The sequence below is a fragment of the Eriocheir sinensis genome, unplaced genomic scaffold (assembly GCF_024679095.1).
Source record: "Eriocheir sinensis breed Jianghai 21 unplaced genomic scaffold, ASM2467909v1 Scaffold1272, whole genome shotgun sequence".
NCBI classification, from domain to species: Eukaryota; Metazoa; Arthropoda; class Malacostraca; order Decapoda; family Varunidae; genus Eriocheir; species Eriocheir sinensis.
The window spans coordinates 55450-62500 of record NW_026110598.1 but is presented as its reverse complement, the minus strand read 5'-3'; positions in this window follow the sequence as shown (position 1 = coordinate 62500).

The following is a 7051-nucleotide window of genomic DNA, read 5'->3' as shown; positions in this document are numbered from 1 at the left end:
CTTTCTTCTTTTTCTTCACTATTTTCTTTATCATTCATTTTCCTCTATACGTTTTTTTTTTAATTCATTTCTTGTTTTTGCTCTATTCCCTCTTTTCCTTCTTCTTCCTCTTCCTCCTCCTCCTCCTCCTTCTCTCCCTCGTCCATTCCTTCTTATCTCCGTCACTCTTTCCCCTCCCTTCCTCCCTATCACTACCCTCCCTAGTTCTCACCCTCTTCCTCCTCCTCCAACTTCTCCTCCCCCTCCTCCAACTTCTCCTCCTCCTCCTCCAACTTCTCCTCCTCCTTCAACTTCTCTTTCTCTTCCTCCAACTTCTCCTTCATCTCTTTCGTTTGGTCATGTTTTTTTTTTCCTTTTCGCCCACAAACTTCCTATCTTCAGCGAACTCCTTTTTTTCACTTTTTTTTTTCTTTCCGCACCAACGTTTTTTCATTCACCGGCAACGTTTTTGACTGACACTTTTCCTTACGTGACGTTTTCGACCATATTTTATCCCTCTATCCCCTTCCTTCCTCCCCCTCTCTCCCTCCCTCCCTCCCTTCTCAACACTCCATATATTTTACCGCTCTCTCCCCTCCCCGTCTCCCTTCCCTCACTCCTTCCTTCCTTCACTCCCCTCCCCATATCTTCTCACTCCTTCACCCTCTCACTCTCTTCCCACTTTCCTTTTTAAACTTCCTTTCCTTCTCACTTCTGTTTCCTGCTCGTTTCTTCCTTCCATATTTCCTTCCTTCCATCTTTCTTTATTTCCTCATTCCGTTTTCGTTCCTTCTTTCCTTCCTTTCAGACCTCTTTCCTCACTTTTTTCCTCCTTTCTTTCACTTTTCTCCCTTCTTTCCTTTCTTTCACCCTCCTCTCCCTCCTCCATCCCCGCTTTCCCTCCTCTTCTGTCTGTCGCCCTCCCTTCGTTTTACCCTTCTTCTCTCCCTCCATTCCTTCTTTCTCTCCCACTCTCCTCCTCTCCCTTCTCCATTTCTTTCTTTCCTCTTTACCTCACCCCATACGTCCCTTATAATCTCCCTTTCCCTTCCTTTCCTCCCTGTCAGCATCCCTTTATCATCCCCTCCTCCTCTCCCTCCTCCATTTCTTCTTTCCTCCCTCTCTCCTTCTGTCCCTTCCTCCCTATCACTATCCTTCCTAGTTCTCACCCTTCTCCCTTTCTCTCCATCAGCCTCCCTTCATCTTCCCCATCATCCTTCTCACCCTCATCCATTCCCTCTCTACTCTTTCCCTCCCTCCCTCCCACTCTCCCTTTCTCTCCCTGTCAGCTTCCCACTCTCTTTCCTTCCTCCTCACTCTCCTCCATTCCATCTTGCCATCCCTCCCTCCCACTCTCCCTTTCTCTCCGTCAGCCTCCCACTCTCTCCTTCCTCCTTCTCACCCTCCTATATTCCCTCTCTCCATCTGTCCCTCCCTCCCTCCCACTCTCCCTTTCTCTCGCTCCCTTTCTCCCTGGCAGCCTCCCACTCTCTCCTTTCCTTCCTCCTTCTCACTCTCCTCCATTTCATCTTTCCCTCCCTCCCTCCCACTCTCCCTTTCTCTCCGTCAGCCTCCCACTCTCTCCTTCTCACCCTCCTTCATTCCCTCCCTCCCTCCCACTCTCCATTTCTTTCCCTCCCTTTCTCCCTGTCAGCTTCCCACTCTCTGTCCCTCCCTCCTTCTCACTCTCCTATATTCCCTCTCTCCATCTTTCCCTCCCGCCCCCTCCGCTGATCCAGCCACTCAGTATTCACAAGGCGGTTTAAGGCGGCCACGCTAAATCAGAGCGAGATACAACTGCTTTACCGGGACTGCATGGCTGATGAGTTAAGTCCAAGATTCGCCTTGCCTCCTCACCACTCTCCTCCTTCCCCTCCTCCTCCTCCTCTCCTCTTCACTTCCGTCCGTCTCTCCCTCTTTGCCTATCGTTTTGAGACTACGAGTAAGTTGTTTCTATCTCCTCCTCCTCCTCCTCCTCTTTTTCCCCTTGCTTCTTCTCTCCTCCTCTTCCCCCTCCTCCTCTCCACTTCCGTCCGTCTTCCCCTCTTTGCCTATTGTTTTGGGGCTTCGAGTATGATGCTTCTTCCTCCTCCTCCTCTTTTCCCCCTTGCTTCTTCTCTCCTCTCCTCTTTCTTCTCCTTCTCCACTTCCATCCCTTCCTCTTTGGCTATCGTTTTGAGGCTACGAGTAAGTTGTTTCTTCCTCTTCCTCCTTCATTTTTCTCTCTTCCTCCTCTTCCCCTTTCCTCTACTTTCCTCACTTACGATCTTCCCTCTTTGCCTATCATTGTGGTGTTCCGTTTGGGGTCTTCGAATAAGTTCCCTCCTTCTTCTTTCTTCCTCTTCTTCCTGTTTCTCCTCCTCTCCTCTCCTTTCTTTCCCCTACTTCCGTCCCTTCCTCTTCGCCTATCGTTTTGGTATCACTTTCGGAGGCTTTGAGTAAGTTCTCTTCTCCTTCATCTTTCTTCCTCTTCGTTTTTTTCTTCTCTTCTTCCTCCTCTTCCTCCTCCTCTTGGTTCCGTGCAAGGGTGTAACAACTTTCTCGCACGTTCTCACCTAACAACTTGGTTCTCTCTCTTTTCTTCTTCTTCTTCTTCATCTTCTTCCTCTTCTTCTTCTTCTTCTTCTTCTTCTTCTTCTTCTTCTTCTTCTTCTTCCTCGCCACTTCTCTTGCGGGGGCCATTCCTTTCCCTCTTGAACCACTACCACCTCCTCCTCCTCTTCTTCCTCCTTCCTCTTTTTCCTCCTCTCCACTGGTCCTCCTCCATCGTCCTCTTTCATTGCCTCCTTTCTAACCATTGCCTCTCTTTCCTCTCCTCCAACGTCTTCCTCTCCTTCCTTTCTCTGGTTCCTCCGCCGCTTCGTCCTTGTCCAAACTTCCTTTCATCTCTGTCTCCCTTCTGTTCTCCCCCCTTTGTCATTCTCTTTCATTCCTGCTCTTCTTCTTCTTCCTCTTCCTCTTACAAGTTACGTCTCTCTCATCGTCTCGTTCTCTTACCTTCCTTTCCTATATACTTTCCCTTTTTTTCTCCTCCTCCTCCTCCTCGTGCTTTGCCTCCTTTCCCTACTTTCCCTTTTTTTCCTCTTCCTCCTCCTCCTCGTCCTTTACCTTCCTTCCCTACCTTTCCTTTTTTCCTCTTCCTCCTCCTCCTCCTTAACTCTTACCTTCCTTTCCTACCTTTCTCCCTCTTTCTTCCTCTCCCTCCTCCTCGTACTTTACCTCCCTTCCCTACCTTTCCCTTTTTTCCTCTTCTTCCTCCTCCTCCTACTTTACCTTCCTTCCCTACCTCTCCCTTTTTCCTCTTCCTCCTTCTCCTTACCTTACACTCCCTTATACTCTCCCTTTCCCTTCCTTTCCTCCCTGTCAGCATCCCTTTATCATCCCCTCCCTCTCTCATTACTCCATTCCTTCTTTCCTCCCTCACTCTTTCCCCTCCCTTCCTCCCTATCACTACCCTTCCTAGTTCTCACATTCCTCCCTTTCTCTCCGTCAGCCTCCCTTCATCTTGCCCATCCTCCTCTATTCCCTTCTTTACTCTTTCCCTACCTCCCTCCATCCCACTCTCCCTTTCTCTCCCTCCCTTTCTCCCTGGCAGCCTCCCACTCTCTCCTTCCTTCCTCCTTCTCACCCTCCTATATTCCCCCTCTTCCCTCCTCAAACACTCATAACTTTTCACATTCACCTTCCTCCTTCATTCTCTTCAATATCTCCTACTTACCTTTATCTCATTCACTCTCACATCGTTCTATCTAAACCTTGTCTAACTATCACATCTCTAATTACCCTCAACGTCCTCGCATCTCAATCAATCAATATTCCTTCTTTCCATCCTTCAATCCTTCTTCTTTCACCCTTTTATACCTTCAACATTTTTTCTTACACCCTTAGTGACCCACCTCTCCAATTGCCCTTTCCCTCCATACCCATCCTCATGCTTACCCACGCTCTAACTCATCTTCATTTCCCCCTCCCTCCCATTCCCTCCCACTCCCTCCCTGTCCTCATTCCTTTAGCAACCATCCTTTCCAACAACCCTTCCCCCTGTACCCATTTATTTTTCCCTTTCCTCATTGTCCTCGCTTTTGTTCTCGTTTCAGATCTGTCGTTCACCTCAAACACATGTCCCTCGCCTCCTCCTCCGTTTCCTCCTTACTCGCCTTCACTCGTCTGCAACCCTTCATCCACCCTCAAATCTTTCCCCTTTCCCACTCTTTCTTCCTCCACTCATCCTTGTCTTCCAACCTTTCCCCTTTCACTCTTTCTATCTTATCCTTGTCCCCGATCCTGTCCTCGTCTTGTTTCTTCGCCTCCTTCGTCCTTGCCTTCACGCGTCCATAACCCTCCTTCCTTTCACCCTCAAATCTCTCCCTGTTCACCTTTATCCTTGTCCTTCCTCCCCTGGTCTTAGTTTCTTGCCTCCTTCGCCCTTGCCTTCATATATCCACAACCTCTGTCCACCCTTAAATTTTCCCCTTCTCACCCTCTCCTCCTCCTTCCTTGCCTCCACATAACCTCCTTCCCACCCTCAAATCCTTCCCCTTCTCACCCTCTCCTGCGCCCCTCCTCATCTCTCTTCCCTCTTCCCTCCCTTTCTTGCCTTCCTGCCTCTTCCCACCCTCAAATCCTTCCCCTTCTCACCCTCTCCTGCGCCCCTCCTCATCTCTCTTCCCTCTTCCCTCCCTTTCTTGCCTTCACATAACACTCTTCCCACCCTCAAATCCTTCCCCTTCTCACCCTCTCCTGCGCCCCTCCTCATCTCTCTTCCCTCTTCCCTCCCTTCCTTGCCTCCACATAACATTCTTTCCACCCTCAAATCCTTCCCCTTCTCACCCTCTCCTCCGCCCCTCATCACCGCCTCGCCATCACCGGCACCCACGCACAAGCTCACGTACCCGGTCACTGATCTGTCCGCCGGCCGTCAAAATAATACCTGGGGTGAGTGCGGCGTCACGGCCCCCCGGCGGAGGCAACCACGGCCCCTGTGACGCCCTACGGAAGGCCCAGAGTCGCGCACACACACGCCCGCCAGTCACGGTATTAAGTGGCGGCCGCGGCTGGCTCACGAAACCTCACCAGTATTGAGTTATGCCGACACGCCCGCTTGCTGGGTGGATAGTTGCTGAGGGAACGAAGAGGGGGGGAGGGGAGGAAGGGGGGAATGAGGGGTAAGGGTAGAGTGTAGTGACGGTATAAGGGTGGGTGAACGAGTAGAGGGAAAGAGTAGTTGTAGAGGAAAGGGTAGCTGAGGGTATGAGAAGGGTTGCTAGAGGGTATCAGGAGAGGGAAAAGAGGTTGAAAGTGGCAGGGGGTTGGGAAAGCATGAGCGTGAGGATAGAGAATGACAGTTGAGGGATGAAGGCAAAGGAATGAAAAAAAAAATGGGTACAGGGGAGAAGGATTGCTGGAAAGGAGGTCTGCTAAGGGAATGAGAGCGGGGAGAAGGGGGAGGAAAGGGGACATGAGGAAGGGGGTAGAGCATGACTGTTAGGAGGAGGGGGAGGGGGTGAAAGCATGAGAATGGGTATGGAGGGAAAGGGTGATAGGAGAGGAGAAGAAGAAACGTTGAGGGTATAAAAACGAGGGTGGAGGGGAAGGGAAGAAGGGGCATGGGGCTGAGAGTACATAAGGACGGGAGTAGAACATAAAAAAAGGTAGAGAGAGAGAGAGAGAGAGAGAGAGTGGGGGGTTGAAGGCATGGAAGAAAACCGACGGAAAAGAGGGAAGGCAAGTAAGGAGATCGAGATGGGTGATTGGAGAGGAGGGGAAGAGAAGTGGTTGGATGATAGGAGTGGGACAGAGGCTTGGATTATTATAGTAGTGGAGAGGAAGGGGTTAGACAGTTGAAGGTGAGGGAGGGTGATACAGAAGTGGTGGTGGTGGTGATGGTGGTGGTGAGGTTAGAGTAATAGTGAGATGAAGGGAAGGGGAGAGGAAGGAGGAAGGAAGGAAGGAGGGAGGGAGGAGGAGGGGGAGGAAAGGAAGGAATGGGTGGCGGATGATGATGGGTTGGATGAGGGAACAGAGATGATGTAAAAAAGATGGATGTGAAGGGATAAATTAATGGAGGTCAGTTAATATTTAGTTTTTGTTTTGTTAGAGAGAAAGTAATTTAGTTTGCAAGAATCGCTTCCCCAAAATAGACACATGGCAAATGATATAAATAAGACTTTCGTAATAGGCATGGTGGTGGTGGTGGTGGTGGTGGAGGTGGTGGTGGAGGTGGTGGTGGTGGTGATGGTGGTGACAGCCGACAGGTATGGTGATGAAGCTAGTTATTAATCCCTTCTCCCTTTCCCTTCTCTCCTCCCCTATTCATAAATACATACAAGTTCATCCCTCTCCCATTTCCTCCCCTTCTCCCCTTTTTCTCTTCTCTTTTCCTCCCTTTTTCATACATTCAAATTCTTACCTATTCCCTCCCCCATATATAAGTTCCTTTCTCTCCCATCTCCTCCCCTTCTCCCCTCTTTCCCTTCTCTCTCCTCCCCTTTTCATACATTCAAATTCTCACCCATTCCCTCCCCCCATATATAAGTTCCTCCCTCTCCCATCTCCTCCCATTCTCCCATCTTTCTCTTCTCTCCTCCCCTTTTCATATATTCAAATTCTCCCCCATTCCCTCCCCATATATAAGTTCCTCTCTCCCATCTTCTCCCTTTCTCCCCTTTCTCCCCACCATAAATAAGTTCCTCTCTCTCCCATCTCCTCCCCTTCTACTCTCTCTCCTCCTCCCCTTCCCATACATTCAAATTCTTTCCCATTCCCTCCCCATGTATAAGTTCCTCTCTCCCATCTTCTCCCTTTCTCCCCTTTCTCCCCACCATAAATAAGTTCCTCTCTCTCCCATCTCCTCCCCTTTTCCCCTCTCTCCCCTCACCCCTACATTCAGCCTATCATTGCAAACTCACTCCCTTATCATCCCACACCCATTCCATGCCAACTGTCACCCCCCTACCCCCATCCCCCCTCCCTTATCATCCCCTACCACTCCCTCATAACTCCTCCCTGTGCCCTCATCCCTATCCCCTCAACACCATCACCACCACCACCATCACCACCGCCGCAAACAGTT